This window comes from Falco biarmicus, chromosome 6 (assembly GCF_023638135.1).
Source record: "Falco biarmicus isolate bFalBia1 chromosome 6, bFalBia1.pri, whole genome shotgun sequence".
NCBI classification, from domain to species: Eukaryota; Metazoa; Chordata; class Aves; order Falconiformes; family Falconidae; genus Falco; species Falco biarmicus.
In genome coordinates, this window is record NC_079293.1 from 18,578,683 (window position 1) to 18,598,663 (window position 19,981).

At 37.3% G+C, this 19,981-nt stretch overlaps 1 long non-coding RNA gene across 1 annotated transcript in view; it reads right to left on the reverse strand.

Annotated features, from left to right (window-relative positions):
* Positions 1-9,369: 9,369 nt before the first annotated feature.
* Positions 9,370-19,981, reverse strand: part of LOC130151748 (uncharacterized) — a 32,949-nt gene continuing 22,337 nt past the window's right edge. The window contains exons 3-4 of the long non-coding RNA XR_008822700.1: positions 12,170-14,356; positions 9,370-11,525 (exon numbers count right to left, since the gene is read on the reverse strand). This is a non-coding gene — a long non-coding RNA (uncharacterized LOC130151748). The remainder of the gene's footprint in view (positions 11,526-12,169; positions 14,357-19,981) is intronic.

A 19,981-nucleotide genomic window follows, 5' to 3' on the forward strand; every position in this document is an offset into this window, starting at 1 on the left:
TATATAAACTTTTTTTGTTGTAGTTGTTGTTGTTATACAATGCATATTGTAGTGTTAACCATTGCTTACAATTCTTGTTCAACAGCAAAATGAGAATAAGGCTATTTTACAAACAAAACATTGTGGTGGTTAGAAGATCTGTGTTTAACCTCTTGTTTATAATGTTTAAATCAAACCAAACCTGTTCCTTCACCAGCTGAGTAAAGATTGAAAGATTTTGGTGTCATCAAGTCAATAAAATACAAGTAATTCAGGAGTTAATTTTTGATATTTAGGATTTTTTTAAGACACACAGTAAAATTAATTTCAAAATTATTAGAAAAATGTGATATTACAATACTATTATGATATGCTTTTAAGATACAATTGCCAGCAATGGAATGGGATATTTATAATTTCTGTAATTTTTGGTTAAGGTCAGTTTGTATTGTATCAGCCTCAGGTACATGGCTGTTGTTTGTTCTTCTGATCCTTTTTGTTTCAAGAAACAAACAAACCAAAAAGAAGTGAGAACTGCTTGCTATACAAAGTCTTATGTTTGTTCCGGATCTACGCTGAGGGTTTGGAAATTGTGCAGGTTTCTGCAGAACTCTCCTGCATTAGCTAGAGGTTCTTGTTTGCTTCTTGCCTTTTTTGTTTTGGTTTGGATTTTTGTGTTATGTACCATGAAAGCCCATACAGCTTCACCAGCCAGGCTAGTAAATCCTGTAACCAAGCTCAACTGCAATCCTGCAGTTCTGTGACCGAAAAAAAGGAAGAGAAAACTTGAAACACTAACCCCTCTGTCATGTTTTCTCCCCTTCATTTTATGTTTCCAGTGAGGTAAGGGAAAAAACTGAGACATGCCACCTCCCAGGATTTGCCTTCATGTGATGAGAAAGAAAAATTACTTCAAAGTCAAATATGGAATTCGATAGTGCTCAGAACTTTCCAAAATATTACTTAAAAGGACCAGAATACTGACTTTGCAATATTTATTATATGTAATCCTTCACGTCTGTCAGACTGAATTTGGGAAAAAAAAAAAAGGTTCTTGTGATGAGGCTATGAGGAAAAAAGTCAGTCATAATTCTTTTCCCTTAGAATTATGCTTTTGCAGATGAGGGAATCTGTTTTCTCAAATTTATGCAATACTTAGCTCAGTAGTATAATCATAATGGAAATTTTTAAACACTGTTATGACAGAAACAGTAGATAATAGAATCCAAGAAAAACAGTGTAACCCTTTGTAGGTTTGCACCAGAATGGGATTTCACTTTGGATCAGGACATTTTTATTCAGTGAGAGAGTTAGCATGTTCAACAAGGTTGATATTCTGTCATTATTTTCAAGTTACATATGGAATAGTCATAATGTGGTGGAAACAACACCTAATGTAAATCACATTGACTCTTATTAGGACCCTGATAAATTCAGATTTCATGCACTAGTCATAAGGAAACCAAGAACAGACCTCCTTTAGACTTGTCTACAAGCAAGTCTAAGGCATCACCGTAAATGCTGTTTTATACAGTTAATAGAAGAAGCTACTCTCCCCAGACTATACAGCTTATCCTATACGTTAGGATAAGTCAGTGTTTAGGACAGATGCAAATGGATTGTTCTGTAGAAGCTCCCACTGAGCAAAAGGAGAGCCAAGGATGGCTGTCTTTCACTTAGATGAGTAACTCTTAAATGTATTGTATTGTATTGCATTGTATTACAAAAAAAGGTAAACAATTATTTCCCAGTCATCCCATATAGGCTACTCGTGCCCATTTTCTCAGAAGACATTAAGCCAACCTTATTGTCATTGTTGGGAAATCCTGTTGGATCAGATGGACAGACATATTTTTTTTATAAGAATGCATGGCATCTTTTTTCTCTCTGCATGTTGTGGTACCATCTCAGAATCTCAATCAGGGTGTATGGAGTTAATGTCTTCCTGGAAATGCATGACAAGGCCTCTGTGGAATTGTTCCAGGAGTAACTCATGTGTCTGGCTGGTGCAGACCCAGCACAGTTTGACACAGAGGGCACAGGGAGAAAAGAGAGAGCATTGCTCTGCCCACCCACTAGCACTACCTGATATGGGGAACTTCTCATTATACAGGTGTGAGAGGTTATGTTATCATGGCCCCCTCTCCTTACTTTCATCATGAACCTCATTTCAGCTTCAACTTCAATCTATATTGACAATGAGTATCTTGAATTATTGCTTCCCCCTAAATTCTCCAAGAGCATTTCTCTTGACTCCAGATGGTTTTACTGGGCTCTAATTTGAATCTTTTGCATTACCAGGAGAAAGATTTTATAAATTGACAATAGGAGAATTAAGTATTTCAGCAATGGTGGGACTGCTTTGTTTTGTTTTGTTTTCTAAAGAAATCTAAGCAAATAAAAAAATATAGCTCATATTTCTTCCATTTCTCTTTAAGCATTTACCACTTGGAGCAAAAAGCTGAACTGTAGCACAGTAAAATGAACTGGTCTTATATTAGTAATGCTTCCTGTATTAAAAAGTCTGTTCCATTGCTCCTTCAGCCTTTAGCAAGGGAAAAAACTCATACCTTTCTGTTTGCTTTTCACTGGAAACAGCAGTCTCTCTTTGATGAAGAGTTACAGGCAGATCACCATACAATTCATCTGAGATGCAGTGGTGCATCTGTCATCCCTCAAAGAGATGGATGTAAGAGAGGATGAAGATGAAATAATACTGATTCTTATGCTGCAATTCTAGTATCCCAAATATAAAAAAGAAAAGGTGAAAAGGACAGTAAGTAAAGTTTTTGGTAATTTTTTATCATTTATTATGAAGTAGTAAACAGCAGGCTAAAAAAAAAAGATGTTCTTACTTTGCAAATAATCCTTCCAAACAGCTTTGGTTATTAGACATAAGGAGTGACTGACTGTAACTCCTCATAGAAATAGAAATTTCCCCTATTTTTGGTAGAAATTGAAGAGCAAAAACCAAATTATAAAAGGATACCTGCATGTCTAAGATATCTTCCTCAAAACCCAAGTTCTATACGTCCTGAAAGAGTTGTACTGGAGACTGATAAGAGAAGAATAGTGTTGGAGGTAGGTAATAATTTCATTTAGGGACAAAACTCTATTTCAAAAGGAGAGGATGGGGGACTTCATACTCTACAGAACCTGGTGGAGCTGGAACAGTAACAAGGTCTCCAAGGCACAGTGCCTTTTCTGGAAGAAGTCAAATAAAAATGAATGCAGTAAGCTGAACTTCTGTGTTGTTCTTTACCTAAAGTAATTCTCATTGGAAAAAGAAAGCTGAGCTGTCTCGGTGATCTTCCTCTGTTATAGGCTGTAAGCAGTTTGTAGGATCATCTGGGCAAGAGTGTTGTTTTCCTATCTGACCACAGTGTGTCTGGTGTATGTATGTGGTTCAGTCACATGTATACTGAGAGCAAAAAGGACTTGAGCTTTGTCTCCTTTCACATAGCCCAGCTGTGGGCACATGACTACAAAGCCCTCCTGCCCGCATCCATTCTCAGAGACAGACCTAGCAGGTCTGCCTGGGCAGGTATCTTTCTCACAGTGTATTCTGATTAACATTTCTAAAGACATTTTTGGGTGTACTGTGGACTACAGGGCTTCTTCCCAAATCGTAAGAAGCTGCGTATTTCTTTTCTTTAGAAGTCCTACCTCACCTGGGTCATATCAGTCAAATTTTTGCTAGAGGTCCCAACTGAAGCAAGTCATGGCATTAACTACTACAGAAATGGATTATAATTTACTCCAATGAAATTTGAAAGCTCTGCAGAAGCTACAGCCTCTTATTGCTTTTCAGTGACCTGGCTGCTACTGTAGATGGACGAAAATAGGCTGTATCATAATTTGCTGTAAAACGGCTACTTGTGCCACACTGGATTCAATGTAGTACCCTGAAATGCATGTTTGCCTATATAGCCTTCCTGTTCAGCTTCTGCAGCTTGCTGCTTTACATTGGTTTCCTCCAAATGCAGCTATTGCATTTGATGGTGACACTGGAGTTCACAAAAGCTTCAACTCTGACAGGGTGAAGGCAGAGTGTTTTCAGTGAAGGGTTTCTCCCTGTGGAGCATGCTGTTGCCAGAGATAAGCTTGTCCTCAAATCTAAAGGAGCATTCAAAACCAGATTACTTTCTGCAGGTGCCTAGCTAATGACAGAGTTGCTCCTGGGAGCATGCTGTGGGATACACTGTGCTGTGGATTATTTCCTCTTGAGGAAGAGATGAAAGAAAGCAAGTTTGTCTGTAATGAAGGATTTGCTGTTTGTACTTCATGTGGTGTTGCCTAGATACTGTAATGATTGATGTCTTTAAAATATAAATAATCTTGCACACAAAAGAACATTATTAAGGTTACAGAGTCAAGTACTCAAAAGATAGGAGATGCCAGAATTAAGATTGCCCAGGAAACCTTAATTCAGCTCTTTTTTTTCTGAATGTACTATAACACTGTAATTACATAGGACCCCTGCTTCATTAAGCATGAAGAATACACAGTACTCCAACAGCGAGCAGTTGTATATTATATTTACCTCTCACTGTTCACTGTATACCCCATGGCCTTATTTGCCTTGCGTTATTCAAACACTGCTGGAAGGCAGAATTATTCATTTCCTCTAGGGTGTTGGAGTGCTTCACAAACATTAATTCATTCAGTCTCACAAAACTCAAATTAACTGATTTTTTTTCTTTTTCAGTAAGAAAAACAGTACAGAAGTTGTTTAAGCTTAAAAGGTTCCAGTGATTTGGGATGTTAGTCTGGGTGACCTAAACCAGGAACTTTCAGAGAACTTTGAACATTCAGAAACAGAGTCTGTTGATGATAACTGCAGCTTTTATTTCATGTGTAATAAAATTTCGTCTCTAAATACATAGAGTTTGCACATGCATGTGAATATAATGTACCTAACTGGACATTATAATAATGTATATCTGGTCTATTGTGTTCTGAAAGATGTTTTGAGCTCGTATTTTCTGAATCAGTGCTCATCATATGCATTTGTCATTGCAGACTGCAGACTGGCATCGATGCCAGGGATGCCTTCAAAATGCCTTGAAGACTGTCTATAATGCAGTGTTCTGAAGGAGTGGATTTGGCATAGGGATTTCCCATAAGATTCTACATTTTATTGGGGTTATCTATTTCTTTATTTATTTTTAGAAATTAAGGTCTAAAGGTAAAAAAAAAATAATTTAATTGCTAGCCACCTTGACAAATGGGTGTGTTCCTCAAGTTGGCATAAGGACACAATCATAATAGTTGCACCTTTATTTAATACAGGATGTACTAAGGAACCTCTGGAAGGGGTTTCCCTACCAGATGACATTTGCACGCTTGATAATTCCTTGAAAATCAGGCTGCTTTTTTTCCTCTTGCTGAATACCTTCACCATGACATTATTCAATATCCAGATGAAGTGATTTTAACCTTTTTTGAATGTCCATTTAAATTAAATGTTCATTAAATACATGTACAGCAATATAATTGTTTCTATGGAAAAAAATATTCTTATGCTTTCTATATTTTAAGAAAATTGTATCTCCTGTTTACAGTGATATAGCATAAGCTGCTTTATTACATGAAATCACCTATTGTGCATATAAAGTTCTGCTCTAATTTTAGGATGAAAGGGGTTTCCTGGTACTTATAAACCCCAGTCTAATATGTATTTGGCTGGTCCTCTGATAATCTAATAATTTGGGAGGGTTTGGCTCTGCTTATTCCATAATATATTCCAGCATCTATGTGCCTTTGTCAGAAAATTTTAAGAAAATATAAAAGGAGAGTGCAAAGCCACCTTTACACAACTGCACAGGTCACAGTATACTGCCATAAAAATGTATTTGCCTTTGAAAGCCATGGTAAAAGGACTTTAGAAGTTTGCTGAGCAATACAACAGTCTAACCATAGTTGTGACAGTCTTACTGTCAAAAATAAAAGTATTTTGCAACAAAGAGCTCTGAAATACTTATTCTAATAACAAAGTTTTATATTTGGATCAGACAATAAACTGAGAGCTGGACAGCTGAGAAAGAACCTTAACAGGACTTTATTACATGTTGAAACTGTTTTGGGTTGACCTATTGAAATAACTGTGTGGAAATATCTGCAGGATGAAGTTGCTGCTTCTACAAGAAAATAAAATGCAACCACAGCCCTTGGACTCACATGAGAACATAAAAGTAAAGCCTAGTTCTTTCTGGTTTGCGTATTGGTGATGTTAATTGAAAAAATGATGTGAAATATAAGGACTCGTTTTAAATTAAGTTTTGATTTAAATGGAAATTTGATTCAGCACTTAGTTAATAATATTACCAGTGATGTATAAACTAGTATAGAGCTTTATTTGTTGCATATCAGTAAACACTTCCTCTTGAGTTTTTTACTTAGTTATGGATTTGAATACGCCCATTAAGATGCATGTGGCTAGATTCAAAACTCCTTGATACCATCACCTTTTTGAATATGAATTAGCTTTCTGAAACAGTATTCTAATAATCTTTAATTTTATCAGTTGCTACATCTTTTTCATGACCTCCAGATTTCAGCAGTTTTTTCATTTTATATGTATTGTATCATTCACAGTTAATTTCCTGCAACTTTTCTAGGCAATTCATGTAATCATGCTTTGTCTGATAGAACTTTCATGTAACTACCATTTGTCTGGTATATCCTTACCCTTTCTGATTCATACTTCTTTAACAGCTGGTTTTTAAAGTCCAAGATGTGTTCTTACTTCTAAAGCTCAGCTCAGTGCTAGCACCAGGCACTGTGAATCCAAGTCAAAGGCAACTGTTGTGCACTTGGATGAGATTCTGCCTCCTTAGAAGCTGCATAACAGTGGCCAACAAGTAATGCATGCAATGAAACCATGATGTTTCCATTTCCATTAGCAGGAACCCCTCTAGTCACTTCTGTGCTGATGTGACTGCAGGGGTATTAAACTCATCAGCAAGTGGTTAAATAATATTTATTTGCTGTGAAGTCTCTTTCTGGAATTTTACTCCCATACTGGGATGCAAGAGGATGGCCCAAATTCTTTATGATCCTGATGATTCTCAAATAGCAACATCTTCACATTTGTTATTATTTCTCTTCATCGAGTAAGAGACCTAGAGCAGTGTAAGAGGATCTTAGCAGGTGGCCTGCTAAAGACAAACATTTATCTGCTCTTTAAATCTTATTATTTAAATCTGTACCTAAGAACGAGGCTGTATCTTTCTTAACTTTGCAGGGATTTTGTTAGTGTCAACTGAGAGATGATTTAGCCTAACTGGAAGTATGAATTATTCTCATAACATCACGAGCACTTGGATTCACTCAGAATCAGAAAATTGTGAATGTTGCTTAAAGACACTTGTTCCCTGTTCTTCTGAGGTATCTACAGATTCAAAACCGCTTCAGTAATGTGGATGTGTGAGGAGGGAGAGACAGAGGAGGTGGGAAGGGAAGAGGTAGTCAATGAAAAATAATGAATTAAGAGATTATTGCAGAATAAATATTTTCACCCTGCAGCTTCAGAGTAAAATATTGTGGTTTGGTAGGGCTGTCCAATGGTGTATTCTCCAGAGCTATGTCAAATATTTTTACTGCAGAAATATTTAATAGTCCTTGTACTGTGTTTAACAAAAGCAATGAAATGAAATTTCAGTCAAGACCCTAGCTAGAGAAGTGTCTGAAAGGAAAATAGAAAGGGAGTTTTTCACCTCTGAGATTTAATTCCAAACAATATTATCATGCTTGAGAAATATTTTTTTCTTTGTACTACTTGGTTTTATGTCTAGACAAAACTAGCTTTAATATAGAATGGAATATTTCATTGCTTGGTACAAGAGTGGTTCATTCTTACATTCTGTCTTCATTGTACTTCTTTTGAAATAGTTGACCATCATTTTACATCAAGTTTTTTTAAAAGGTGCTGGATATTGTTTCCTTTTGAGTATTCAGGTTTTCTTCTTTTTTTCTCACAGTATTTGTAATCTCTCTGATCTGATTCTTTAAAAGTTATTTTTTAATACTTTGCCAGTGTTTATTTTTTCTGAGGTTTATATCCTCCAGTTATGTTTTGAGCTCTCGAGATACATTGCTGTAAATAGTCTTATTTTTATCATGGATTATACATTTTTTCAAAATATATGCTTTAAAATAAATCCTACACTGTACAATACCTAATTTATTTTGTTAGAATAGATACCAGATTTCAGTACACATCAGACTTGTACTCACAAACTGGTACTCGGAGAAGCTTATATTATTTGAAATTAAAGCTTTTAAAGTCCAGTTCCCTTTTCTCAGGCTTTAGATTGAGTTGGATTTACAGATTTATAGCATAAGAAAAGAACAAAAAAACCCCACCAGGTCTTGACACTTGACATACTTCAGCCTTGAGAAAATGCAGCTATAAAAAGGACAACAGCACCATCAAAGAAGAGGTCCACACAGCTGTCAGCTCTAGAATGAGCTGCAGATAATCCACTTGAATTTAGTCATTTCTAAGGCAACAGTTTTCAGCTAAGCTGAGAATATCTACAGATACTTGGTTGTGTTTTGAAGAATATGGCTCTTTAGTGCCATCATTCTGTGTTTTTACTTAGTTTAAGGCACTCTTTACTGTCTAGCACAAGGATTTATTAAAAAAAAAAAAGGAAAGCAAAAAAGGGCACAATAATTTTTGCAATAGACTTCCTCCTAGTCTATATACTTACACAGACTTAAACACACAAACCTAAGTTAGTTAATGATTGTTTCTGAAGCTCCATCCCCTCAAACAGGCAGCCAAAATGTAGTTTAAAAGTACTTATGAGATCTGCTGAAGGCCTCCATTGTTAGGCAGTGTGAATAAATTCACCAGGTTTTGATTTTGTGCTAGATGTGTGGAATTTTGGGGGAGACAGTTATTTTTAAAACAGCACAACTTCAAAAAACTGTGTGGTTTGCAGGGACAAGGAAAGCATTCTATCTACAAAAGTTAGTATAAAAGGAACAAATGCCACATTTCACCTCTGCAGGGTTTCACATTTAATTTGTAACACCTTCAGTGCAGAAGGAGATGGCTGTGATTTTTCTCAGCATCTGCCCATGTTGATGGTGATGCAGAGATTCTTTTGGCTTCGTGGTGGATCAAAAATCGCACAGAGCTTGTAGATCATGGAAATGATGCTTGCAAGTGACTTCTAGATGACATCTAGTCCAACTTCTTGCTAAGAGTGGGACTTTCAGTAACACCACATTCATTCAGCTATGGTTTTGTCTGTTTTGAAAACCCCAGGGATGGCATAAGGGGTTTCAGTGTTGCATTTTTTTCCTGGTGAGAGAGTGAGTGAGTGAGAGACACCCCCACCCCCACCCCCACTCCACCCCCCCCCTCTCTCTCTCTGTCTCTCTCTCCCTTTCCAATCTGAACTTTTCAAGGTTCAGTGTATCTTTTGGCCTTCTTGTCATATTGATTGCCACTACCAAGAAGACTTTGGCTCTGTCATCTTTGTAGCTACCCTTTGAGTTGCTGCCTGCTGTGAGAACTTCCTTAGCCTTCACTCTGCTACTCCAAACAAGCTCAGCTGCCTCAGATTCTTCAGTTAGGCTAGGGTTTGTAAAGTAATGAAGAATGTGAAAGAAGACATCATTTCAAACCACACACAGTAGCTGATGAATAACTAAGCCTGAAATGTGTGATAAAACCATTGATTGAGTACTATAAATATACAATAATCTAAAAAAATTGGTCATAACTATAATATAGTGTCTAAAAGATTCCATTAGCATTGGAAACCTGTTGCTTTAAGCACTATGAGAACTCAAAGTATAACCTGAAGCCACAGTTCATCAGTCAGTCAACTTAATGCAACAGTTGTAGTAGTAATTTCAAAGGTAAAATTTTACAGAATTTAAGGAAAAATATATCCAGTCCTGTCCTTTTCAGGTGTACAGAGATAATAGATTTCAGAGTTAAGAGCCTCAGAAAAATCATGAAGCAAAGGGGCTAAACTTCTTAAATCCTTTGTTCATTTTGTTAATTCCTCTGTTTGGTCCCTTTTCAACTGAGTAAAACTGTATCATATCAACAGTCCATAGCAGACACCGCATTACTATAGGTTAAGGTGTTACTCTGATGAAAAGCACATATTAAAATCATCTTCCTATTTTTTTCTTCTGTTTCAACTGAAATATTTCCAGGGAATTAGATGAAGTAGGAAAGGTGTTTGGCCCTGATAAAGATAATTCTAAGTGCATTTTCTACATGAAAAGGTATGCAACTATAACTGAAAAGTGGCTTCTGGGACTAAGCTACCCTTTCAAAGTCATTTTACATTTGAGAAGTAGATGCCCCAGAATTGTTGTCTTTTAACTAAAGTAGCATAGGGTTTTGTACAGTAAAATTTATCTCCAAAGCTGAAAGCTGATTAAAAGCAAAGTTTTTAAATGTTAAGAACACCTAACATGTAAAGAAAGTCTCTGTTACTGGAAGAAATTCTAAAACCTGAAACACACCTTAAATTGTGATAAATGTGATAAATAAACAAGACGGATAGGAATAGATGGTTGAAGTGCAATTTTTTCCCCTTTAGGATTATTCAAGAAAATGAGGAAGAAACAGTATTATCCATTCTCATAAGAGCTATTGTCAGCAGGTACTGTCCTTACTGAATATTTTTTTCTGAGAGAGTAGAGCTGAGTAAGCATAGCTGAAAAAAATGGAAGGACAGGAATGTCAGGATAAGCAACCATTTTGTGTTATGGCTGGATTAAAACCCCAGGCTTTTAATATTTACACTGGCAACCCTCACAATTCAGTGAGGGAGATGGGATAATAAATGGGCAGATAGCAATACAGCAGACTAGGAAGAGAGAAATAAATGACTGGAGTAAGAATTGGGATAGGACTAACTGTATAGTAGAATGAAAGACTTATTACCTCTATCAAGAAGACTTAAAAGTTCAGACTTGAAGAGTAAATCAAACCTCTCAATAAGAAGTGCTGTAAGAACAGGGTGAAGTGGTAGTCTTTTAAATGGAAATTTTCATTGGGCGGGTGGATATTATATTCAAACATAAATGCTCTCAAACAAACCTTGGAAAATTTGTGTAAAGATGGGGAAACTGGATAAGAACCATTTTCTGGAAATATAAAGATAATGAGTCATATGTACCCTTTATGTTGTGTGTTGTGCATAAATGTATTTTGTATTGTGTATCAGGTGTTACGGCAACTTTGAGACAGAGTGCACAAGGTTCCATAAAATTTGGAGAAAAAAACAACTCTTGAATAAATTGTGCATTAGGCATGCTGGTTTTTTTGTCTCATCACAGTCTTTCGCCTCCTCCAACAGCATCAATCTTGGACAAAGAAAGGAAAATGGTAAATACACACTGATTGACAGTTTTTGCACTTTTCAACTTTGACTAGTGAAATTCCCAGGATGCCTGAGTACACACAGCAGGCTTGCCAATTTCCTCACAAATAACCTAGCAAATTCTCTGCAGTGGGCTGAGAAAAGACTGTGAGCAGTTGCATGCTCTGTCCTCAACAGAAGATGCTGCAAAAAGAGACAAACAAGTGCATAATGGAAAGTTTGTTTCGCAGCCTGTCACACTTGGGTATTTTTGTTATACATGTAAATCTATGACATACATAAATTAGGATGTGGCATTTTGGGATAATACAAAAAAACTGACTCAGCTTTCAGCAACCTTTTTTTCTTTTTGACCAAAGGTTTCATCATCAAAAAGAACTCATTGGATTGCTATAAACTGGACCTTGGGAGTAAACCAATATGTATGCTGTGTAAAATGATTAGTTGACTTGGCCCTGGAGCAGACAAGAAAGCAAACCAACCTGGCAGTCTAGCTGTATTCAAGAGTGACAAAAGGTCACTTCCATTTAGTTAAAACTGATTTTTCCATCAACAGATGACCCACCACTGTCCCTAGCAGTGAAATATGGTTTCTATGTATTGAATACATGCTATAAAATATATACTTCTCTGATTTGCAACATTATAATGTTCATGTCATGAGGACTACTTGTGGAAGTGAGAGTAGCAGCTACCCAGTTTAGCACACAGTAACATATGCATTTCTAACAGACATAATATATGTAATAAATTTTAAAGTGTTCTCTGCATGGCTCAGCACAGAGGGCACTGGTCTGGAAGCCACTGGATGCAGGTCCTGTTCCTACCTTTGCCAATTACCAGCTGTTGGAGACATAACTCAAATTCTGTGGTTAAAGATGATACATTTTGATAACAGAAGTCCTGCTGCCATAAGAAGATGATAAATTTTAGAAATTCATCCAGTCTGTGCATCAACTCTCTAACTTTTGGTTGAAGTGGAGAATACTTTTCTTCTGAAAATAAATAGAAATATTTTATTTTCTAAGTTCATATTTAAAAAAATACCCCAAAATAATGACATTTCTGTTAAAATTCTATTTTATATTAACACAAAGTTCTCATTCATTCCATTATTCACTATCTGCATTTCATCATGTAGAGAGAAGGAAATAGATTTCTTGGAAGTTTTTTGTATGAAAAGCCTGTAATATTTAATCTTTGATGGAATTTATTCCAAACAGAATTTTAACAAAAAATATTCATCAGCATTTTAATAATTTATTGAATTTGTAATCTCAGAAGTTCCAATGCTCTTCCTGATTAACAATAATATTTTATATTTATTTTCATAGCTACAGGATTATGGGTAAGCAAATCCAGATCTCTGTGTCTTTTCCTCTTCTGAAGCATCCAGTTGCAGAATGGATCCTGGCCTAAGCAAAAGCCTGAAGCTAGAAGTTATGTCCTCTATGTATTTCTTTGAGTACACTGTGCAAAGTACTAGCAAAAGTTGAGGTCTGGTGACACAGCATGCAGTATCTTTCTGTTTGCAGAAAAACAGATCAAACCAACCAAAATATATGAAGCACTGGATAAGGGGTTGGGAAGAGTGACAGTGTAGTACTGCAAATTAAGTAAAGCATGTGACTAGCTGAAGGACAGAACAAGACAAGCCCCAACGATCCTAATTTAAACAGCTGATATTTGACAGATTGGTGAAGCTAGATCAGAATCAGCAACACCAAAATGAAAGAAGCTATCATGTTTTCCATGAGGGTCATCGCTGGGTCCTGAATTCTCAAACAGATTACTCACATGACTGTTAATAAACTGATTGCAGTTTTTTCAGACCACGAGTAACATCTTTCCTAAAGGCATCTTCAGACCTGGTGACACAATCCTGAATCTGATTGCTCCATAAACATTATAATAAATATTATATTCCAAAATATTTGCAGTAAAAGCTATTACCACTATTGTCATGACAATCTTTCCCCCCTGCCTTCAGATCTGAAAACTCTAAATAACATGAAACAGGGAATTTCACAATGCATTGTTCTGGTAGGTGAGATCTATTCAGGGAGGATCCCACACCATGCTAATTTGTGGCTGCCTTTACTATAACTCACAAGTATCTCAGTTTAATAAAATCTATTTCTTCTTTCTTGCCTCATTTAAGAGCACAGCAATTCGTTGCAACTCTATAAGAAAACACAACATAGGGCACAACAGCCAATTAAAATTAGACCCATAGAACCTAATTACTTGTATTTGAGATGGCTGGCAAGTATAGGAGAAGTACTGAGCTAGATACTACAGCAGGATGAAAACATCCAAATTTCATAAACTGGCCCCATTACAGTCATATTGCAGAACTCCAGAAAAATAGTTTGTTGGGCTAATAACAAGCAGGTTTTCAACAAACACACAAAATAAATATTTGTATTTCCATAATGAAAAGAAAGTTTGAATTGTGAGGTCATAGTTATTGGAACCTAGTGGAAAACGCCTTTCCAAAGAGAAATTATGTTTGGAAATGAATGACATGATACAGCATAGCAGTTGAAGCCATAGAGGCAAAATGGCAATTTATATCTAGTTGCTGTTTTGTTTTCTGAGCTGCTTTTTTCAAATGTCTCAGAAGTAGTTAAACAGTTCTGGATTCAAATTAGTCTTGCCATTTCATTTCCACATGTGTTCAAAATGATTGTATGATCATACTGATCCAGGTAGGGAAAAAATAGTGAGAAAATACCATTTTATTCATAGGGCTTTCCTCATTTCATCTTAACAGAAGAAAGAATAAGGATGTGAACATACCCTATACGTAGTTTCTTCCAGCACAGGTCATCTCCCCAGAAAGACTGCATCCTACTTTGTTCTCACTTGTCCTACAAGGCTCATCTTACCTAGCTAGCGTGCCTTCCTCAGGAACTCCAGGCCATCCTCCAGAAGCACTCTTGGTCCTCATCTTCCTTCACGCCACAGCTTTAGCATACTTTTATTTCTGCCGAAGCTCTTCCCAGGTCCTGCTGCATGGAGGTAGAAGGCGAAAGGTGTGCATATGGAGTCCATCATGCAGAGAAGAGACATGAGGCCAGGTTTAGAATCATGAAATCATAGAATAGTTTGGGTTGGAAGGGACCTTTAAAGGTCATCTAGTCCAAATCCTTGCAACAAGCAGGGACATCTTCAACTAGATGAGGTTGCTCAGAGCCCCGTCCAACCTGACCTTGAATGTTTCCAGGGATGGGGCATCTACCACCACTCTGGGCAGCTTGTGCCAGTGTTTCACCACCCTCATTGTAAAAAAAAATCTTCCTATTATCTAGTCTAAATCTACTATCTTTTAGTTTAAAATCATTACCCTTTGTCCTATCACAACAGGCCTCACTAAAGTGTTTGTCCCCATGTTTCTTAAAAGCCCCCTTGAAGTACTGACAGGCTGCAATAAGGTCTCCCCGGAGCCTTCTCTTCTCCAGGTTGAACAATCCCAACTCCCTGAGCCTTTCTTCATAGGAGAGGTGTTCCAGCCCTCTGATCATTTCTATGGCCGTTGTCTGGACCTGCCTCAACAGGTCCATGTCTTTGCTGCGCTGAGGGCCCCAGAGCTGGATGCAGTACTCCAGGTGGGGTCTCACCAGAGTGGAGCAGAGGGGCAGAATTACCTCCCTCAGCCTGCTGGCCACACTTATTTTGATCCAGCCCATGATACAATTGAGTATGGATGAGCTGGATGAGCAGTTCAGTCACCCAGCACCCTACAAGGGTCAACTCTGTGAGAAAGGATCAGCATGGTCAATCAACTTCAAGAGGAAGAAAGGCACCATGTCCTGGATGTAGTGAAGTGCCTTTCTGCAACCAAGGATTGGTTGCACCTTCAGGTCCTGGAGCAGTGTGAGAGTTACCCAGGTGCCTGTTTGACTTTGCTAAAGGATAGTGTGGAGAACTCTGGACTGGGCACTTGTTTCTGGTTATAAGCCGTGATAATTCTGGTGTCCCAGAGCCATCCTCTCTCTGTCCATCTTCAGGGATTATTCCCCCATTGCAATTAGACAGCACTCATCAGTCCCAAACCTCTGTTCACCCTGTGTCAGTGTTCAAAGGCTGGCACTGTCAGAGCTATGACCAGGATGTATCCACTCACTATCGTCTCCTGGCTGTGGGCTGGTGGCAGCCGGAGAGCCAGCCTAATGCTGCCAGCCCAGCAGCAAAGTGGTGTCAGTCCCACATGAGCCACACTGAAACCACCCAAAACTGAGCATATGCAGGCTTTTAAGAAGCTTGTTGGCACTGCAACCAAGACGTCTGGAAAACCCAGAAATCATACTGGCCATACCCAGACATCTAATAAGGCTAGCACTACACTGGAGTGGTAGAAAGCACTTATGCCTACCTCACTTGGTCACATTCGCAGCCTGGCTTTCTAGCTTAAACTGCTGATAAAGGTGGAGATGAGCTAAAATATGAGGGGGGTTGTGCTGACATTGGCAGAAGCTTTGCAGTGAGAGTTGAACACTGAGCTGTGGATTCCAGCAGACCGGAATGCACCACAGGCTTGGACACTGCCCAGCTCCTCTGTGTACACCTCCCCGTACACCAGATATTTACGATGCAGGCTTTCCATCCATGCTGTGTGAGCCAGGCAGAGTGAAAATAACGGGGTTTCCACTGAGTATTGATAAAACCCGGCAAATGTTTACGTCAGTAATTGAACTGTTTGCAAACTGAGGGAGGAAACAGAAAGTCCTGATAGGATAAAATGTGATCAGAACAACAACTTGCTGCTGAGCACCTAAAGCACAGGTAACGTGCCCTGGGAAGTGAGAGAAAAGCTGAAAACGCAGCAATTAAGACCTTCACTTAGCATTTAACAGGCAAATACATGCAATACCATGTGCCTTTGCACAATCAAGTTCTAACAAGTTAAGAGATTTCCTTCAAAATAACAATACTGTGCAGTACCTATTGGGATGCATGATAGGAACGTGTTAGGCTGTTCTTGGTTTTGAACAAATGTCAATGGAACTGGATCTATGTAATGGGATATGGCATGACAGAAAACATCACTCAGCTGAAGGAATTTTTTAGAGTGGCCTGTAAAAAGCAGCTGAGTTTTGCAAGCAGAGCATCGCTTTTCATTGTTTGCTTTTTAAATTTAATCACTGGTATGGCTGCAGATGTTCATGAGAGAGTGAATCACAGAAGTTAGACAAATGTTTAGTTCTTCATGCTTATTCATTTCACGCTTGTTAGAACAGAGGGAGGGCTGAGTATTTGCCTACAATGCTTTCCAGCAGCTGTATTGCTGTTGCAGCAGCCACCCTTTCAAAGGAGCAATTTGGCCCATCCCATTGTCTCTGTCTCTTTTCTTTTTTTAGGATCCCCAAGGACAAGCAGAACTTACAGGTTGTTGGCCCTGTCTTCTTTCAACACAATGAGAAGACATAATTGAAAGAATTTCAGCTAATTTCATCTCATGAAATTTTCTGGCTTTGCTAATCTCTTTCTATGACACAGGGAATGGAGAAACATTAGGGCCCTAAATTAAGTACTGGATGAGGTAAAAACTCCTCAATGTCAAAAGCAAACAAACAAAATGTAGTGACTATAAATGAAAGCAAGAAAAACAACAAAACTGTATAACAGCTGTTGATGTGGTTAGAAAAAACAATTATTCTATGAGAAACAATTAAATCAAACAATTAAACAGGAGGTTGGCATAAGGCAGCTACGTAAAGCCTAGGAGTATGGGAAAGCAAACAGGTTAAGCAGGTTTTGCTGCTGTCTCAATATCCCTGAGGAACCTATGGATAATACTAGGTTTGCTTTGCTTGAGTTTCATTGGAGTTACATCAGAGATGTCAAAAACTGGCATTGTACTTAAGGGACCACCCCCCACCCCCCGACTTCTGTTATTGATGATTGCAAAGACAGGGGAGCCTTTAATAAACATCTTCTTGCTCAGATTACATAAATGAGCAACTGCTGAAGAGAATTCAGTGGGATGTCTGATCTACTCTCCTTCCATATCTGGGAGACAGTCCTGACAACTAGCTAATGTCTGTTCACTTACTCATTTGGCTTGAGATATTAATCACTGCTACAATGATTGTTACTTCCTATTTTTCAGATGGCAAGGTATGTATAGGAATACCCTGTGTAGTATACATACTATTCCACCTGAGTGTAATTTGGATTGGCTAACTTGTTAAATATGTATGCATTTGTGAAGCAAAACCAACAATTCTTGTGCTCATTTTACAAGAGAAAATGCCAATCTATAAGTTTTAAATAAATATAGATAGATATCTAATAGGAGGAATAAAAGAAACAGGATATTTCAAAGTAATATTTGTATACTGAAGCTGTATAGAGATGAAAAATACTCACTGTGTACAGGGGAAAATATGCCTTGTGATTAACTACAGAGTTAGATAACCTGACCATCCACCTCCATTCCTCATTATATGAAAGTAATTTCCTGATTTCTTTTGCATTTACAAACCCTTCTTGACTCCAACATGATGTAGGGTAAAGCGTGTATTGTTTTTATGGGATCTTCTATTCCATTCCCAGTCAATATTTTTCTAAGTATTTAAAATATTTCTAAAAATTATAAAATTTATAATTTACAGGCCTCATTCAGTTTTTAGTTCATATAAACTAGATAGTTACTTTACATTTACTTCCATAGCCATTTAGAACACAGAGCTGTAAAGGAAAAATAGGGAAAATATGCAAAATATGGAATAAGTTAAAATTAAAACAAAATATACAAGTTCTAGCTGTGTCTGTGCCCTGTAATTTGCCTACAGCTTTCCTGTTGTAAAATGGGTTGTTTATGTCATTTTATTAGGTTTCCATTCATGAACAGAAGGCACATCAGGCAAAATTGTTGATCACATCTTTGCAATACCATGGAAGACAATCCCTGCTACAGGTGTAGATTACTGATGGTTTTGCTTCATACAGTCATTAAGGGTGGACATGCAGTCTGGAAAGGTTTAGCAATGCAGGAGCTGGGAGAGAGTCCTCTGGTAAGCTCCCTGTGTGGCCTGGTAGGTGTTTCAGCTCTTTTCTTTATGTAACTCTCACTTTCCTGGTGTTTGGTAACCTGCTTTTATGTTAACCAGCTAGTTTTCATTTTAACTGCCTGGGTGAAAGCACCCAGGCGACCATCCAATCCAAATGTAACCAGCATCCAAGAGCCATCTGGAGAAGAAAAAGATGACTGCAATGTCCCTTTCCTGAAAATAGCATCCCTACCCTCCACTGTTTCTCCAGGGTAGAAGTATTCTTATAAGGTGATGCTACCCTTCAAATCACATTTTGAAATTAAGATATTATGAAACAGAATAAGGAGGATGATGTAATTCTAGGTTGAAATGGAAATGGCACATCAGAGTCCATACATATAACCTTTAGTTATAACCCCCTGATCATCTGCTCTTCATGTCCAGGTTGCTTCATACTGTATCGCTGGGTATGTAGGGCTCCCTTGATAGAAACTTCGTGCTTCACCTGTAACCCATTTTGCCTTTAAACATGCATGCATTTTGCACTCAGCAACACCCCTTTACACTATAAGTTTTAGGAAGAGACAAATAAAACCTCCTTCTGAGATATGTTTTTTGAGATGCTCCTTGCTGCCTAATAGGATGGGGGAAATGTCTTCTGCTTCAGGGACACAAGGGCTCTACTAAAAACTGAATCACAACTTCCTCCATAATTTTTACGTTCTAGTGCTGTATAATAAAGATAATAAATTGACGCCTATAAAGCACCAAAAATTCCCAGAAGGATTACACGTAGTAAGCACTTGAGATATGCCAAGTTTCATGTGACATTGTAATTGGTTGTACAATGTATTTTAGAATTAACTATATTTTTCTATCAAAGTAATAATAAATTTTTAGGATAATGCTTTCTGTGTTTTGAATACCTAGGATGAAATTTTGTAGATTTTTCAAGTTTCAAATGTCCTCTTAAAAAAAAACCCAACCAAAATAATAAAAAAGCACTTCAGCAAAATATTTAATTTATTTCTATGATCCTCTGAGAATGAACAGCTTAATTTTAATTTACACGCCTAACATATTATACTTCAACTTGTAGCTCAATGTAAGTTTCTGATACCATTAACCCAAGGTAGCTTATACATTAAAAAAAAAAAAAAAAAAAAAAGGTAGAATTGCATGGCCCTCACCATGCTATCTGATATACAACTTTGTTCTGAGACTAAGATATAGCTGCCTACACTATCCCTGACAAGTTCTTGCTTTATCTTTTCTTAAAACTTTCTGTTTTGTTTCACTTACTTTTCAAAATTGACAGAAATGATCATCCCACATTTGGAAAACTTATTTAAATAATTTAATTTGATAATTTAAAAGAATGGCCTAAGGGTTTGGAGGTGTGTGTGGGGAAAATCCAAGCAAGTAAAATGTATTAGGAAGTTGAAGATAAAGTTGATAATATTTTAGATCTGAAAGTCAGCCTGTTTAGAAACTGGTTTATCAGAAATCCTAGAAACGACAGCATATAATAACAAAATCCTGTTACATAAACCTTTATCAAAGACAGGAAAATAAATATAATTTAGATATTATTCTGAAAATGTTATAGAATTTTTAAAAGTTTTGGAATCTTAATTT